Here is a 19,114-nt window from a genome sequence, read left to right as displayed (position 1 = left end):
ACGTACTTGAATATTTTCATTACTAACAGGTGCATAAATACATATCTTCACAAACATATTTATCAATGAAGAAAACTGTTAGCGCTTTTAATTCATGAGAATGTTCATGTCCATCTTTGTATTATTTTCCACAGAGTCATTCTGTATGATGATTGAAACAGCTACTGACAATTTGGTTTCAAATCCAACAACATTCATTTATTTAGCTGTAAAACCAATAGTCAATAATTGATCTGACCTTGATATTCAAACTTTATCAATAAAATTTAGTGGCCAGTTAGGCACTGATCATACCAAAACTGCTATATAACAGTACCATTAACAATGACTATCACCATAGAGAGAAGTTATGGAAATAATGTAGGGGAGAAATTTATAAAGCACGTTAATGGTAACTGTAACTCTTTCTTAAATATATTCCAGGAACAACTGCAATCTCGCTTTTTAACAATAAAACAAGGACAATACTAAACAGAAAGATAAACACTGGATAACTCCTGGCACTAAAGTATCTTGTGGGGAGAGGAGAGGTCTGTGTGCCGGCCGCGGTGGTCTCGCGGTTCTAGGCGCTCAGTCCGGAACCGCGCGACTACTGCGGTCGCAGGTTCGAATCCTGCCTCGGGCATGGATGTGTGTGTGATGTCCTTAGGTTAGTTAGGTTTAATTAGTTCTAAGTTCTAGGCGACTGATGACCACAGATGTTAAGTCGCATAGTGCTCAGAGCCATTTGAACCATTTGAAGAGGTCTGTGTAATCCAGTGGCTATAAACACAGAACCCAGAAATAAATGGTTAAAATGGCCCTGAGCGCTATGGGACTTAACTTCTGAGGTCATCAGTCCCATAGAACATAGAACTATTTAAACCTAACTAATCTAAGGACATCACACACATCCATTCCCGAGGCAGGATTCGAACCTGCGACCATAGCGGTCACGCGGTTCCAGACTGTAGCGCCTAGAACCGCTTCGGCTGGCCGGCCGGCGAACCCAGAAATAAGAAATGGAATAAAGATTCTCGTGCAGACAGTGCATGTACCAACAACAGTGTATATCTTGATTTGCTCCACATTGCTGAAGGTTATCCTCCCTGATGTAATCTATGGAACATTGAATGACAGAAAATAATCACCTGTTTGTCTCACTGCAGACCAACAAACCATCTACATTTCAAACAATATCCAAAATGCGGCATATTCCCCGCTCCTGTTACATAAAACTGCAATCTTCTAGTAGAAACATCTGTCCTCAGTACAAAAAGATTCACTATTCTTGAAATGTACAGTTATCCCAATATACTCATGTACAAATTCCCACAACCTTCTTGCCATATTACTCCTTGGTCTCCCTGCAGATCAGTTTACTTAACAGATTTAATCTATCCACAATGTACTGTACTACTTGGGGCTAAGTTATATAAATCTCGATCTGTGTCTCGTTGTTTCAACAGCACATAACAAAATTCTGAGAATGCTTTCTAATAGGAGCTTGTACAAATCTATGAAAAGACAAACAAAAAGACCATCATGGAAATTGGTATAAATTAATCACTCAGTTTAAAAGCAGATACATGTCACTAATAAAAACTGTACTGGTAGTTACTATCCACAGCCTTGAATCACTGAAGCCAGAATGGCAGGATACAAGATATGGTTACAGGCAAAAAAGACACTTGTTTGTATTATTTTTTATTTGAAATTTTGCTTCTCAGTACATCAATTATCTGCCCCATTGCTTCTAATTTTTCTAGTGGTTCAATTTGCTTGAAATAAGGTACCAATGACAACAAAAACTTTCTGTCCTCACATTTGGCTTGTGACTCCAAAATTTTGATCTTTTTCGCTTCCATTTCAAGCAGTTCTCTCTCAAAACTAGCAGATTGTCTTCTCTTCGCTGACCATGTCACTGAGAGTGGAGGTGGTGGTGAGGCATCCAGAGAGTTATGGTGCTAGGCAGGAACTCCTCGGTCACAACACAATTAACGTGGCCATCGAAGACTATACTTTCACCAAGATCAGTTTCTGGCAGTTCAGTGTCACTGTCACCATTTGATGACAGTGATTGTTGACATTCAAGTGCCACATTTGTTCCAGTCTCTCTTCGTGTCATTATGTCCTTCAGACACATTAACGCCTGGAAATAAAACCACTTGCTACTCTATGCATTAACTGCATCACCTGATGATTTTATTGGTTTCTTCTTCAGTTCTCTTTGGAAACAGTCTCTCCGGGATTTCCATTTGTTTTTGGCATCGTCTTATGAAACCAGATAAGCATATATGTAATAAAAGTTATCTTTGTGACCATGGATTTATATGTTTCATTGTATTATGTGAACTATTAATTATGCTAAGATGAAAGTAGTAATATGTAAAACAACTGCAGTATACCTGGAAATATTAGCCAAAATAAAAGGAAAATGTCCTCAGTTTTCCACTTGAGCAAAAATTATAGAGAATAAGATGAAAGTGAAACTTGTTATTCTACAAATTATATACAACTTAATTTTTAAGTACCACTGTAAAGTAGTCAGCTAATTCTTTGGCTTCTCAATTATATTAATACAGTGCTAAATCTGAGTCCCCTTTCAGAACAGTATTCAGGCTTTACACATACATACAGCTTCAAAATTTATAATCAGAACAACACAAGTACAACGCATCATTAGCCAAGTTACTGCATATTACTTGGGTTTCAAAAGATCCGTGCATCACATAACATTCTAATTACAATCCTCTTCACATTGTCGAAAAAATAAAATAATATTTAATTATATGTACATTAATGAGACTGCCTACAACAGTTAACGAACGGCAAACTATACCAGAATGTTCAGGGATATTTAAGAACATGACAACTTTCTATCCCAGTCCTTACACTGTATTTACAAAATACAGAAAAAGAAAAGCAAATGTAGGGCAGGTGCCATGAAAAAAAGGAAAATCTTTTGATTCATGGATTTGTAAAAAAGAAAAAAAAATGATATTGAGAGCAATGTCTACGTTTGAACACCTATATTCAAAAGACATATCGTTATAAAAGTCAAAACTGAAGCGTATATTCAGAAAAGCTTTATTTTAATGGTAAATAATTCCCCATTGCGTGTATTGTGTAAATAAAATATAGAAAATTTAAGTGGTGCAAGTACGTAATTTCTACTTTCATCACAGTCGCCAATGTACATTACTATGAATCGTAATGTAAAATGCGTTTTAAACAGTAGTTCTAAACAAATATTTAAAAAGTCTCATACATATTTAATCACTTTTTCACAACTGTAAAACGGAATCAGAAAAGAAAAGAAATAGCTCCAATGAGAGTATGTAACTGATATACGATCGTAAACAGTAAAACCAACTTTTTTGGATATTGTAACGACATAAATATAAATATTCGCACATGCAAAAGAAAAAAATTAACCAATACTTACTTGTTGAGCCCATTGCATTGGCCACAGCCGCCCATTCTTGGACACATATGAATCTATTGTGGTGGTTTTTCTGTCTTATCTCATAAGCGGCGCCTCTTCTTAACTTTTGCTATTAAAATTTCGGCGATATCCGCCGACATGTTGTCTGCTGCCCCACAAAACCCTGTACAGCTTGAACTATGGCTGCCGCTGTCGCACGCGCTACAAGCGACACGATTCAAACACGTTTGAATTCAAACGTTGCCAGTTGCAGCGGGAGACGGGCAGCGACACAGATGTCGCTCACGTAGGACACTTCCATAATTACACCTGCGGTTGCGTTTTGTCACCTGAAGCTGTCGCGCGCTGTCACTCGCTTCAGTCGCTCACCACGTAGGACACGGCCTAAGAGACACAGTTTTAATCTGTCAGGAAGTTTCAGTTGCACGACTATTCGCCCTTAGACATCTCAGCAGATATCGATCGACCACCCTCGCTATCTACGGCCCGCGGTGCACGAAGATGCCTCGGCCTTCTATGCACCACAGATGCCTCCGCGCCGGTTTCGGATAGCGCTATTTGCCATGCATTGTATACTTTAAAAGCGGCGGCACTCGAACAGTTTACAAACTCAACTGTTTCGTAAATTCTTCCAGGCTTGGAGCGAAAGCCAATGACCATGCCCTTTTAGAGAAAGATAAATCACTTTGTTTCGACATTACGATGACAGCACTATTCTCCGCGTCCCCTCGACATGCTTCATTTACCCCCCACTGCTAGTGCTGCCAACTGCTGTCTGTCTAAGCTTGGTTCAAAATGGTTCAAATGGCTCTGAGCACTATGCGACTTAACTTCTGAGGTCATCAGTCGCCTAGAACTTAGAACTACTTAAACCTAACTAACCTAAGGACATCACACACATCCATTCTCGAGGCAGGATTCGAACATGCGACCGTAGCGGTCGCTCGGTTCCATACTGTAGCGCCTAGAACCGCACGGCCACTCCGGCTGGCTGTCTAAGCTTGTTGTACCCTGACGTTGAACACAGGCGGTGTTCACATCAAGGTGACTGGACCGTTTATTATTATTATCATTATTGTTAGTTATTGTCACAAATGTTCCTCTAATATGTACTTAGAAGAAAGTATAATACTTCATGAAATTGGGGAACTGTATATTTTGTGTGTGTGTGTGTCCTTCCTTTTCTGCAATAAAAGAGGGGCTGAAACCACTAATATAGTCCGATTATACAGGGTGAACATTAATAAATCAGACAAACTGCAAGGACTGATTCCCGACTGAAAGTGGAGGAAAAAAAGCCCTACCAACATGTGTCCGGAAATGGACGATGTGTGTGCAACGACAACAAACTGTCCCGGAACACAGTACAGAGGCACATTGCATCCACTTCGCAACAGACGTTCAACTTGTTGCAAGTGATAGGGGTACTTGACGTTGTAATTGAGAATACACATAATCGTACCTTGGATTACACCATGTTGGCGGGCCACCTGACTGGAGCTTGTACGATGGTTCTTCTCAATACTGTGTTAAACCGGTTCCTCCATATCTGGTGTATGCACAGTCCGCCGCCTACGTGAACGTTCGTCTGTCTGAAAGGACCCATGGTCACATAAACGCCCAAAAAGGGCTTGAAATATATGATGTGGAGTGGTGTCTGAGAGGGTACTAGTTTTGGCATAGCCGTGCTGCCTTTAGAGGGTTTCCATCAGCTTGGCTGTACACAAACACGCTCTCGGCTTGTTGCCGACATGAATACCGGATTATTCTGATGTTTACAGTACGCTGAATAAATCACACAGTTTGCGACACACAAGGAACACACGGAAGGCGGTCATAGGAATTTTCATTCGTCAGCGCCATCTACCGCGACAACGATGCATTTCCGGACACATGTTCACAGGACCTTTTTTCCTCCATTTCCAGTCAGGAATCCACCCCTGCCGTTTGCGGTTTCATTACTGTTCACCCTGTATAAACGTATAAATAAATAAGGTTCAGTGTGATGCATGCAGTAGACATATAAGCATGAAAAAGTTACAATGCTAGAGTCAGACCGCGTAGTCTAACGGTTTACCAGTGGTATATTGAGACGAAGTTCTAGAGTGAACGAATACACAGGCGAAATAAACTGAAGAAATTTCTATTTGGATGGTAGTGAGGAGTATATAATCTCACTTACATAGTATGCAAGTGTTGCTGTGTAGTACATACCTTATTATGACTAATTGTTGTTGGTTAGTGTTATAATGGCAAATATTAGCATCGGTTTAGATGCATTTGTCAGCGTATAGGCGCTATGGACTCATCTCCCACAAATGCCTCCTCCATTGAAGCCAGTGAAATGCCATTAATTTTGCAACAATTGTGGTAAATGGCCAACTTTCATCTGCTTTAGACGCTATAATGGGAGGGGGGCCGAGGCTGGCTACTTTCCATACGGGATGAAGAGATGGTATTTATTGAACTCATGCGATAACGATTTTGATGAGGGACTTGGCTGCTACGGCGCTAGGCAACCAATCTGGTCGTCCTCGGGTGAACAGTGTGCTAATTTGTGTTTGCGAAACCTGTGGCCAGTTCTAACGTTGGTTCCATAGACGTTCTCAAAGTGTTTAAGTCTGTAACGGTAAATGCTACAAGAGACGATGGTATTAGAAACCGTTCGCAGGCAATCATTACCGAAGCATGCATAGCACTTTGAGACACTCATTTAATTAGAGAATTAAATTATGTGATTGAATAAACACCAAGTTTATAATTTGGTATTACAGGATGTCATTTGTCAATCACAAGGGCGCGTATAACGCAGGCTCGTCCCTTTTCATATCGCAACATTTATTTGCCATGTATTCATTTCCTCGAGTGAATGAATTTTATGGCTCTGTTCAGTCACCAACCCTCAACCCTAACTTTCTTGTTTTTCCACATTTAATGGCTTTCGGGCCGTGCCCTTTCAGCCATGTCAACGGTGTAATGTCGATTATGGCGATAAAATCGTATGGACAACTGAACATCCTGTCATCGAGCGGACAAAAATCACCGTCCTGGCTGGGAAGAGAAACCCCTTCCCCTTATCTGAGCCATTCGCCGAGCTGACCGCGCAGCTACCGAGGCTGATTGGACACTAAATTCCTGCTGCGTACTCAGATACAAGCTGCTTTTGAATTAAGCGTGACGTGTTCCAGAAATCTGAGCAAACTATTTTGTCTAACTTTTCAGCACACTAACTATTAATTTTTTCCTGAAAATTTGTCATTGGTATCGCTCTTTATTACTACAGTAGCAATGCTCCTTCCCTGAAGTGAAATTAAATAAGAAGAATATTTCAGTAAATTCAAAGATCATTGATTGTAATATTTAAAATTTTTTGTCTACCCTAGGCTCAGCAATATTCGAAGCGTCTTCATTTCGGAGACTCAGGTTCATGGACAGGATACATCAAGCACAAATAATAAAATAGATAAGGGCCTGTTCTTTATGTAAGCGAGTTCTTCAGAAAATTGTCACAAATTGCGTGACAGTTTGTGCCTTTGAGATATTCTGAGTGTAGTTAAACAGATTAGAAAGGGAACCCCCCTCCCCCCCCCCCCCCCCCACACACACATACACACACACACACACACACACACACACACAGAGAGAGAGAGAGAGAGAGAGAGAGAGAGAGAGAGAGAGAGAGAGAGAGAGAGAGAAAGAAAGAGAGAGAAGTGGAAAGAGAATTTTTAAGACAATGACTGCACCATCAGTAACTGACAGAATTGTTGTTTTCTTGAATTAGAGTGGAAATATTATTCTACATCTAGATGCATACTCTGCAAACCGTTGTGAGCGGCATCTACATCTACATCTACATCGATACTCTGCAGATCAAAAGTACATGGCAGAGGGTTCATCGAAACACCTTCACAATAATTCTCCATTATTCTACTCTCGAACAGCGTACGGAAAAGAACGGACACCTATATCTTTCCGTGCGAGCTCTGATTTCCCTTATTTTATTATGATGATCGTTTTTCCTTATGTAGGTCGGCGTCAACAAAATAATTTTCGCATTCGGAGGAGAAAGTTGTTGATTTAAATTTCATGAGAAGATTCCTCCGCAACAAGAAACACCTTCGTTTTAATGATGTTCTTCCCAAATCCTGTATCATGTCCGTGACACTCTCTCCCCTATTTCTCGATAGTACAAAACGTGCTGCTCTTCTTTGGATTTTCTCGAAGTACTCCGTCAATCCTATCTGGTAGGGTTCAAATGGTTCTGAGCACCATGGGACTTAACATCTGAGGTCATCAGTCCCCTAGAACTTAGAACTACTTAAACCTAACTAACCTAAGGACATTACACACATCCATGCCCGAGGCAGGATTCGAACCTGCTACCGTAGCAGTCGCGCGGTTCCGGACTGCGCACCTAGAACCGCGAGATCACTGCGGCCGGCTATCTGGAAGGGATCTCACACCTAGCAGCAGTACTCCCAAAGAGGACGGACAAGCGTAGTGTAGGCAGTCTCTTTATATTGAATCTCCTAATTGTTCTGCTGTTGGATGGAGAGCAAATTTTCGCCGTTTACGAGAGCTTGAAAACTATTTTTGCGGTCAGCCAGAAAGCGGTGGAGAACATGCTGACCATAATTTCCAGTCTGCAAGTCCACATTACTCTTCGTACAGACTGAAAGAAAATTTTGCTACTTGCTATTTACTCAGCGGGATAAGGAATTATGACTATAAATAACAATTTTGAGTTGTAACTGATTAATACACCACTGGCCATTAAAATTGCTACACAACGAAAATGACGTGCTACAGACGCGAAATTCAACCGACAGGAAGAAGATGCTGTGATATGCAAATGATTAGCTTTTCAGAGCATTGACACCTACAACGCGCTGACATGAGGAACGTTTCCAAGCGATTTCTCGTATACAAACAGCAGTTGAGCGGCGTTGCCTTGTGCAACGTTGTTGTGATGCCTCGTATAAGGAGAGGAAATGCGTACCATCACGTTTCCAACTTTGATAAAGGTCGGATTGTAGCCTTTCGCGATTGCGGTTTATCGTATCGCGACAGTGCTGCTCGCGTTGGTCGAGATCCAGTAACTGTTAGCAGAAAATGGAATCGGTGGGTTCAGGAGGGCAATACGGAGGGAGATAGAGTTAATAATTAAATCACTTAAGACCAAGAACTCTCATAGACATGACGGGGTATCTAGCAGAATACTGAAGTATTGTTCTATGTATGTTAGCCCAGTACTTAGCCATATGTGTAACTTTTCCTGTACGAGTGGTCGGTTTCCTGACACAGATGTTGACCTGGAAAAGATAGCCACTCAGACTGGCAGCACGAATGTGCATTTCGTGGAACTGTTTCAGCGTCACGATCGGCCTCATCTTAATACAGCCGTCAAGCGTAATAACATGAGACATGGGGGTGCGCTGATGACAGAAGGTATGAGTCACATTTCAGTGGTGTCGGCGAAGTCTACCAGCAGGACGGGTTTCACTAGACAAGGCCTGCACCTAAACAGGTATGGAAAGGGGAGGTTGGCAAAGCTAATATGTGACAGCATAGGTTGGGGAGGTGGAATCACTCATGGGAAAATTCCTGTGCTAGTGGGTGTTATAGCTACACCTTTTCTAGATTGAAGTCAGCTGACAGGTATTCCTGCTTAAGGGAAGTCTCTCTAACAAAGAAACCACTTTCGACAAAGCTTAGGTATCCGATTAATGAGGGAATTAGTATATTTCATCAAAATATACAAGGTATTAGAGATAAAGTTAGTGAACTGCTTATAGATGTTGACTCTAAAATTATTGATATATCTGAACATTTCTTAAATAAGGAGATAAGTCAGAGGCTTCCTTTACCAGCATACAGGTTGGCTGGCAGCTTTTCTAGGAGCTCTTTGCGGTGTGGGGGAGTAGCCATGTATGTGAAAAACGGTATGCCATTTGAGTCAATTGACGTTTCAAAGTACTGCACTTAAAAGGTGTTTGAATGTCGTGCAGGTTTGGTTAAATTCAGTGGGGTTAAACTTCTAACTGTTGTTTTTTATAGATCCCCAGACTCCGATTTCACAACATTTTTGCTAAAGCTAGAGGAGGTCCTTCGTTCACTTTATAGGAAATACAACAAGTTAGTTATATGTGGTAACTTCAATATTAATTGTATAAATGATTGTGCAAGGAAAAGGATGCTGGTAGACCTCCTTAATTCATATAATCTTATGCAAACCGTATTTTTCCCAACGAGAGTGCAAGGGAACAGTAGAACAACCACAGACAACATTTTTGTTCATTCCTCATTACTAGAAGGGCATTCTGTTAGCAAAAAGGTGAATGGCCTTTCAGATCACGATGCAAAAATTTTAACTCTAATAGATTTTTGTGCTGCAATATATGTTAAATATAGTTATCAACTTTTAGGAAAGCTAATCCAGTTGGTGTAGAAACCTTTGTAAACCTTATCAAGGAACAAGAGTGGCAAGATGTTTACAGTGCTGATACAGTAGACGATGAATATAATGCTTCCCTCAAGACTTTTCTCGTGCTCTTTGAAAGTTGCTTTCCGTTAGAACGTTCAAAACAGCGTACTAGCTCAAACAGGCAGCCTGGGTGGCTGACTAGAGGGATAAGAGTATCCTGTAGAACAAAGTGGCAATTATATCAAAACGTTAGGAACAGTCAAAATCTAAATGCAGCAGCCCATTACAAACAGTATTGTAAGGTGCTTAAAAAAGTTACTGGGAAGGCAAAAAGTATGTGGTATGTAGATAGAATAGCTAAGTCTCAGGATAAAATTAAAACCATATGGACAGTCGTAAAGGAAGTAGCTGGTCTGCAGAGACAGGTCGAGGATATAGAATCAGTGCGTAGTGGGAATGTCCGTGTTACTGATAAGTCGCATATATTTACAGTATTTAATAATCACTTTCTGAATATAGCAGGTGAACTAAATAGAAACCTAGTCCCAACAGGGAATCATATAGCGCTTGTAGAAAAAAGTGTTCCGAGACTGTTACCTGAAATGCTCCTCCATGATACTGACAAGAGGGAGATTGAGTTGATAATTAAATCGCTAAAGACCAAGAACTCTCATGGGTATGACGGGGTATCTAGCAGAATACTGAAGTATTGTTCTATGTATGTTAGCCTAGTACTTAGCCATATCTGTAACATTTCCTTTAGGAGTGGTCGGTTACCTGACCGATTAAAGTACCCGGTAGTGAAGCCACTTTATAAAAAGGGAGACAGGGATAATTTTGCCAGTTATAGACCTATTTCTATGCCATCGGTGTTTGCTAAAGTTATCGAGAAGGTTGTATATACAGGGTTGCTGGAGCATTTAATTTCACATAATTTGCTGTAAAATGTACAGTTTTGTTTTAGAAATGGTTTAACAACTGAAATGATATATTCTCTTTTCTCTGTGCGGTTTTGGACGGATTAAATAAAAGGTTGCGAACGCCAGGTGTTTTCTTTGATTTAACGAAGGCTTTTGACTGTGTTGACCAAAAAATATTGTTGCAGAAATTGGACCATTATGGAGTAAGGGGAGTACCTTATAATTGGTTTGCCTCTTACTTTAAGAACAGAAAACAGAAGGTAATTCTCCGCAATATTGAGAGCGGTAGCGATGTTCAGTCCCAATGGGGCACTGTTAAGTGGGGCGTTCCCCAAGGGTCGGTGCTGGGGCCGCTGCTGTTTCTTATTTATATAAATGATATGCCTTCTATTATTATAGGTGAATCAAAAATATTTGTGTTTGCTGATGACACCAGCTTGGTACTGAAGGATCTTGTGTGTAATAGTGAAACATTATCAAATAATGTGGCTCATGAAATTAGTTCGTGGCTTGTGGAAAATAATGTGATGCTAAATCACAGTAAGACTCAGTTTTACAGTTTCTAAGTCACAATTCAACAAGAACCGATATTTTGATCAGACAGAATGGGCATATTATAAGCGAGACGGAACAGTTCAAGTTCCTAGGTGTTCAGATAGATAGTAAGCTGCTGTGGAGAGCCCATGTTCAAGATCTTGTTTAGAAACTAAATGGTGCTTCATTTACCATTAGAACAGTATCTGAAATAAGTGACAGTTCAACACGAAAAGTAGTCTACTTCGCATATTTCCATGCGCTTATGTCATATGGTATTATTTTTTGAGGTAATTCTTCTGATTCAAAAAGGGTATTTTTGGCTCAAAAACGGGCTGTTCGAGCTGTATGTGGTGTAAGTTCGAGAACCTCTTGTCGACCCCCATTCAATAGTCTGGAAATTCTGACATTGCCCTCACAGTATATATTTTCTAATGTCGTTTGTTGTTAGCAATATTAGCTTATTTCCAAGAGTTAGCAGCTTTCACTCAGTTAATACTAGGCAGAAATCAAATCTGCATGTGGAATGCACTTTCTTGACTCTTGTGCAGAAAGGAGTGCACTATTCTGATGCATCCATTTTCAACAAGCTACCACAATAACTCAAATATCTTAGCAGTAGCCCAAACACTCAAGAGTTTTCTCGTGGCTCACTCCTTCTATTCTGTCGAAGAGCTCCTGGAAGAGCTGAAAAATTAAGCAAATTCCAGTGTTACATTGTTGATTTTCTCTATTTAAACTTACGAATTGTCGCCTGAATACGTGTCTTATATTTCATTTTATCTGTTTCTACTACCGTTTTATAATTTCATGTATTGACCTGTTCCAAGACCATGGGCACTTATCCTTAATTTGTTCCCACAGAACAGTAAATAAATAAATAAATAAAAAAGAGCGGCCTCGTATCACTAACAGTCGAGATGACAGGCATCTTACCAGCATGGCTGTAACGGATCGTGATGCCACATCTCGATCCCTGAGTCAACAGATGGGGACGTTTGCAAGACAACAACCATCTGCACGAATAATTCGACGGCGTTTGCAGCAGCATGGACTATCAGCTCGGAGACCATGACTGCGGTTATCCTTGACGCTGAATCACAGACAGAAGCGCCTGTGATGGTGTACTCAAAGACGAACCTGGGTGCACGAATGGCAAAACGTCATTTTTTCGGATGAATCCAAGTTCTGTCTATAGCATCATGATGGTCGCATCCGTGTTTGGCGACAACGTGGTGAACGCACATTGGAAATGTGTATTCATCATTGCCATACTGTTGTATCACCCAGCGTGATGGTATGGGGTGCCATTGGTTACACGTCTCGGTCACCTCTAGTTCGCATTGACGGCACTCTGAACACTGGACATTACATTTCAGATGTGTTACAAACCGTGGCACTACCCTTCATTCAATACCTGCCAAACCCTACGTTTCAGCACGATAATGCACGACCGCATGTTGCAGGTCCTGTACGGGCCTTTCTGGATACAGAAAATGTTCCACTGCTGCCCTAGTCAGCACATTCTCCAGATCTCTCACCAACTGAAAACGTCTGGTCAATGGTGGCCGAGCAACTGGCTCGTCACAATACGCCAGTCTCTACTCTTGATGAACTGTGGCATCGTGTTGAGGCTGCATGCGCAGCTGTACCTGTAAACGCCATCCAAGCTCTGTTTGACTCAATGCCCAGGTGTATCAAGGCCGTTATTACGGTCAGAGGTGGTTGTTCTGGGTACTGATTTCTCAGGATCTATGCACCGAAATTGCGTGAAAATGTAATCACATGTCAGTTCTAGCATAATATATTTGTCCAATGAATACCCGTTTATCATCTGCATTTCTTCTTGGTGTAGCAATTTTAATGGCCAGTAGTGTATATTCAGTAAAAGTTCCCACACACAAAACACGATAACATTCCTGATAATAAAAATAATGTCCCTATCGGAAACAGCACTGTTGACTGTTCAGAGGTGACCTCTGCAGAAAGTTCCAAGTGAAATGGTCTATCATCCTGACTTCTCAGCATGTAAGTTAATTGCTCGCCTCAAAAGTGGAAAATAATTTCGTCACTTTCGGTTTTGTCAGCCTTACAGACGTCACACTAACAATTACTTCCATGAAATCTAAGCGATCCTGGCTGGTCTACAGTCCTCGCGAGTTCATTTTCTACTTTACTGAAAATGCTTTTGGAAGCTATCTGGCTGTGATGTCATCTGAGGCACAGTGTACGCAGGTGCTTGACTGATGCGGACAGGTTGATGTTTCAGTGTGAAGTGTCTCTTCTTCACTGCCTTTTTTTTCTTCGTTGTGATTTCATTCCCCTGACCCATATTGGCAGGGGAGGGCTGTCAGCGGCACAATCCGCCGCTCTTCAGCCGAATGACACGACAACTAAATCAAGAACAAAATGATACATACATAAGGCGATAAGAAAGGGGAACATAAAACAGAGTAAGAGGAGAAAATGGATGGAAAACTACACTGACATGGAGACGTTCATGGGGGACAGTTAGAAAAGTCACCAGAAAGTTAAAAAACACAGTTGGCGATTCTTAAAACACAGAGAAGACACTGAATGCGCATGCACAGGTTAAAAGTCGGCCACACACTCCACAACAACACACTTAAAACCCACCTGGAGCACACACGATGAAGAATAAAACTGCCAGGTGGGACCTGCCGAGGGAAAGGTCAGAGAGGATGGAAAAGGAGGGGAGAGCAAGGGGCAGCAGGGGAAGCGGCGGGATGAAGAGGGGCGTCAGGAGACACGTGGGGCAGGAGATGAAGAGGGAAGACAAGGCAGGAGGAAGTGCAGAAACACTGAAAAGAGGCAAAAGAGGGGAGGGGGAATAGGAGGGGGAAGCTGCTCATGAGAAGATTCTTCACTGCCTCTCTGGCTGTATTTATATATGGGTACAGCGGACTGCCAACCATCTGCTATTAACAGCCTTAGGCACAGGTAGCAGCATCTAAATGGCTCCTTTCTCGGACATGTATTAATTAATATCGTTGTTGTGTAACAATTTACAACCTACATAATTTTTATATAATTAGAGCTAAGTTTACTTTAGTTACTGAAAACGTTTTAGCTCGACTGCACATTTTATATCTTATTTTGCTTCTGTAATTTAAATAAATAAATGAGAAGTTATCCCGGATGGAGTAGCCAAGCGGTTCTAGGCGCTACAGTCTGAAACCGCGCGACAGCTACCGTCGCAGGTTCGAATCCTGCCTCGGGCATGGATGTGTGTGATGTCCTTAGGTCAGTTAGGTTTAATTAGTTCTAAGTTCTAGGGGACTGACGGCTACAGCAGTTAAGTCCCATAGTGCTCAGAGCCATTTGAACCATTTTTTTGAGAAGTTATCAGAAAGCACTTTTCTTTTTTCTTAAATTTACTATTTGGGAAACTTTTGTTAACTTTTTCAAAAACTTGACTCACAAACTTTACAACTTTTACATATAATTATAGCTATTATGCACTGAAAGTCAACATAGATTTTTAAATAGTCACATTTTGGGCTAGTATGTAATTTATTTCATTACCTTAGATGTTGATTTACTTATAAAATCGAGTAACCTTTCGAAGTTCTATCTCCATATGGCTCAATTATGGTACGGATTAGTATGCTAAAGAATTCATTTGTACGACTGCAGTTACTTTGCTTTGTTACAGACATAATTAAAAGGGTGTTTTTATTATAATATACCGGTATTCTACATGCTGCGTTTCTTAACACCTTTGTTTATCTGTGTTGTTGTCTGTATGCGTCAATTTTATCCGTTAGTTGGACATCTGCCTTGAACAGGATTACGCGTTTCTCAACCCTTTCTATGAGACATGAAGGAATTGCACAGCAATTTTCCACAATGTTACCACATACTTCAGCCTACTTACTTCATTCATCCAGTTTCTCCCTATTTTTATTTATCCATATTTTTCACTTGTCTACATATTTCTTTCTCCCTTTTATCTTCGTCAGCTTACTGATCTCATTCTTACATATTGCATATATTTTTGGTGTGATTCTCACACTACTTCCACAAATCTCCTTTAATTAATATCAAAGCGCTTTGGCTTGCCTCTAGTGGCACCATTTTATTACCCTCTCTCTCCTACAGACTATCGTACTTCCAACTGAAAGTTATTATAAATGTAGACTTCCACGGCGATTGTTACAGTCGATAAAAATTTTCTGGTTATGTGACCGCATTGTCAATTAGAGAGACAACAGAAATAACCAAGAGACCCGCCAACATGAACAGTGAAGACACGTGCCTACTTCCGACGTCTTGGCTGTGAGCAATAACAGCGTTACGGGACGAAGGCTCACGAGAAGCGATACACACGGGCGCGCAGACCGCCTGGTTTTCCAATCACAAGCAGTAAAGCAAACACCAACCGAAACGTCAGGTTTCCAGTTGTGAAAAGAAATAATAAAAACACAAATAAAAAACTTATAACATCCCTCTCATCCATCCTAAACAGGCTATCAGAATTAGATAACAACCATGTCGGCAGGTATATAAGAAACAAAGTTTTCTCATTCAGTAGTAAACAAAAACACCCTGAAGAAGGCCACTTGCAACAGTGACCGAAACATCGGTAGTTTTACATATTGACAATGTGTTCACAAACCCAGAAAAATTTTATTGACTGAAAATTATTAATATACGCAGAGTTTATTGTTTCAGGTTTTAGGACTTTCTAGCTTCAATTACTTCTCTTAATGCGAAGTATCTATCTTTTACTGTTACTAATCGTTTTTGTGTCTGTCATTTGTTATTTTTTTACTTAAGCCATTATTTTTTATCGTTGGTGCTATAGTTACCTATTGTTATTTCAACATTTATAATTTACTATTGCAGACTATACCTCTCATAAAGCATCATTCAGATATAGTCATGTTTAGAATCATTATTACTTACTACGAAGACATTACAAACTAATAGCACATGTGCTACATGAAGATATATATCCATTACTTACTACAGATAGAACAGAAGAAGAGAATGAAACGAGAAAAGAAGATAAAATTTCATCCAGCTACGACTGCACAGTACGACCAACTGTGTATCCGCCAAAGAGTGGCAGACGACCCACAGAAATTATTTATCGTCAGTTTCGAAAGGTTTGAGATGTACAATGTTTCGTAGACCTAGTTCTCTTACTTTATTGGTAATCCTAACGGTATGCGTTTGCGTGAGGCTTAGCTATTATCGCCCGCATCTCGTGGTCGTGCGGTAGCGTCCTCGCTTTCCGCGCCCGGGTTCCTGCGTTCGATTCCCGGCGGGGTCAGGGGTTTTCTCTGCCTCGTGATGGCTGGGAGTTGTGTGTTTTCCTTAGGTTAGTTAGGTTTAAGTAGTTCTAAGTTCTAGGGGACTGATGACCATAGCTGGTAAGTCCGATAGTGCTCAGAGCCATTTTTTTAGCTATTATCCTGAATGGTCGTTGATAAACACGCATAAATAACATTGTTTTCACTGAAATCTTCTTAGATTTATCTGCTGTTTTGACTAACACTAGTTCACCATTGTTAAAACTAGTGGGGGAAGATTTCACGTCATACCTTCTTTTTCCGCCCAAGGCTCTTTCACGCACGTCTGCGCTAGCCTGTACCATCTACTCACCTATAGAGCTCTGAGGTAGGACTGGAAAATCAGTCATGTTTGAAAGGAGGTTGTGGGTTCCTGTCTGCAGTTATGGCCGAGCGGTTCTAGGCGCTTCAGTCCGGAACCGCGCGACTGCTACGGTCGCAGGTTCGAATCCTGCCTCAGGCATGGATGTGTGTGATGTCCTTAGGTTAGTTACGTTTAAGTAGTTGTAAGTCTAGGGGACTGATGACCTCAGATGTTAAGTCCCATAGTGCTTAGAGCCATTTGAACCATTTTTTGTGGGTTCCTGGTTAAACATTAGTTCGTAAGGAGCAAAGCCTGTGGCTTCATGTTTAAGATTGTCGATGATTTTTTGATATGATCGGTGCAAGTCGAATGCCTCCTGGCACAGTAAGTCCTACACAATCTGTTTAGCTCACACATAACCCTCTCGCTCATATTTCCCTGTGGAAAATACACCGAGATCCTTATATGGCGAATTCAAGCCTTTTCTAGATTTACCCTAAGTTTTTGAGATATAAATTGAGAACCGCTATCCGATAAGAGGCTCTCAGGCTTGCCAACCTTTACAAAATAGTCCTTTTCTAGCTTGTCTACCAGCGTTTTGGCATTAGCTCTTTTTATCGGATATAGTTTGTCATATTTGCTAAAACTGTCAATCACTGCAAAAATATGGGCACATCCTCCTTTAGATGTCGGGAGGGACCAAAAAGATCTGCTGCATATAATTCCAGGGGTTCACTAGGTTCTACATTGTGTATATCTCCGTGCACTATACTACTGCGCGTACCTTCTGACACACAACACAACACTTCCTACTCGGCAACGCATGTTGTCGAAGATCACCTACTCAGTTTAGCAATGCATTTCTTGGTTCCGTAATGGCCATGTCGTAGATACCCGTAATCTATCATCAGATCCACATGTTGCGAATGAAAACATATTTTACATTCTGCTAACTTCCGTCTTGGGAATAAAATTCCTTTATGTAGGCAATAGTACTGCGCTACTTTTTGATAATTAGGGACCCCTATTTGGTTTTTGACTAACCTTAACTGATCATAACTTCGTTCACTTATTAAGTTTTCACATACTTTCCTCCTTGAGGCCCTGCATGACCAACAAGCACACTTCACTCCTATCTGTTAACGAAATTTCTGATTCCCTGCATATTTCAGCACTTCTTGATAGCCCATCTGCTAACACATTGTTTTCAACTACATAATGAGTGTGGTTTAGCACATTATCGGTACTGTCTGTTTCTATTTCATCATCCCTGTTACCGGTTTGTGGGTGCTGACTGACTTTGGTTTATGTTTTCGTTACTGGCCGTGTTACTGTTTCCTCCTGGTGTGGGCCAGTTTCCTCATAGATGGCACTTTGTTTCCCAAAAGCCTGCTGCCATCATTCGTTTCAGAATCAGATCGGGTAGCATTCGGCTCTCCGACTTGTCTCAACACAACATATTTCGACCTTCGTCATAGTAATTACTGCGATAGCGATCTGGCTGCCTACCTTCTCTTTCTCTGCCACGGCCTGGACCACGATAATTACGTCGTGTATTTTGAACCTCTATACTTATAAAATTTTCGTTTCCACTGTCATTATTTCGGTTGTTTACATGGCTGTTAAAATTCTACACCTCCTCCTCGATAGAAGCTACTCTTCTCGCGCGCTCCGGATACTCAGTAAAAATGGTTCAAATGGCTGTGAGCACTATGGAACTTAACAGCTGAGTTCATCAGTCCCCTAGAACTTAGAACTACTTAAACCTAACTAACCTAAGGACATCACAAACATCCATGTCCGAGGCAGGATTTGAACCTGCGACCGTACCGGTCGCTCGGTTCCAGACTGTAGCGCCTAGAACCGTTCGATCACTCCGGCCGGCTACTCGGTAAACCTATCCTCATTATCTCTAGGTGTGGAAATGGTTCTTTTCTGCCAGTACCAAGGCAGGTTAGCTTCTAGCCCCAGATTATCATTTCCGGTCTCATCTTTTCTGTTAGATTAGACAACCATGAAATCTATCTTCTAGGTAACTCTTTAACTGATTCGCAACCTGGAGTAAACTTTTTACCACTCCAAAATTATCTCAAAACATATTTTAGTTTGTTGCGTGACCAGTACTCATTAAGAAACGCAGTTTTAAATTCAGAAAGATTTTTGCATCTAATCATTACGTCAGTTGAC

Source organism: Schistocerca gregaria, chromosome X (assembly GCF_023897955.1).
Source record: "Schistocerca gregaria isolate iqSchGreg1 chromosome X, iqSchGreg1.2, whole genome shotgun sequence".
Classification (NCBI taxonomy): Eukaryota; Metazoa; Arthropoda; class Insecta; order Orthoptera; family Acrididae; genus Schistocerca; species Schistocerca gregaria.
This window is presented reverse-complemented; position numbering follows the sequence as displayed.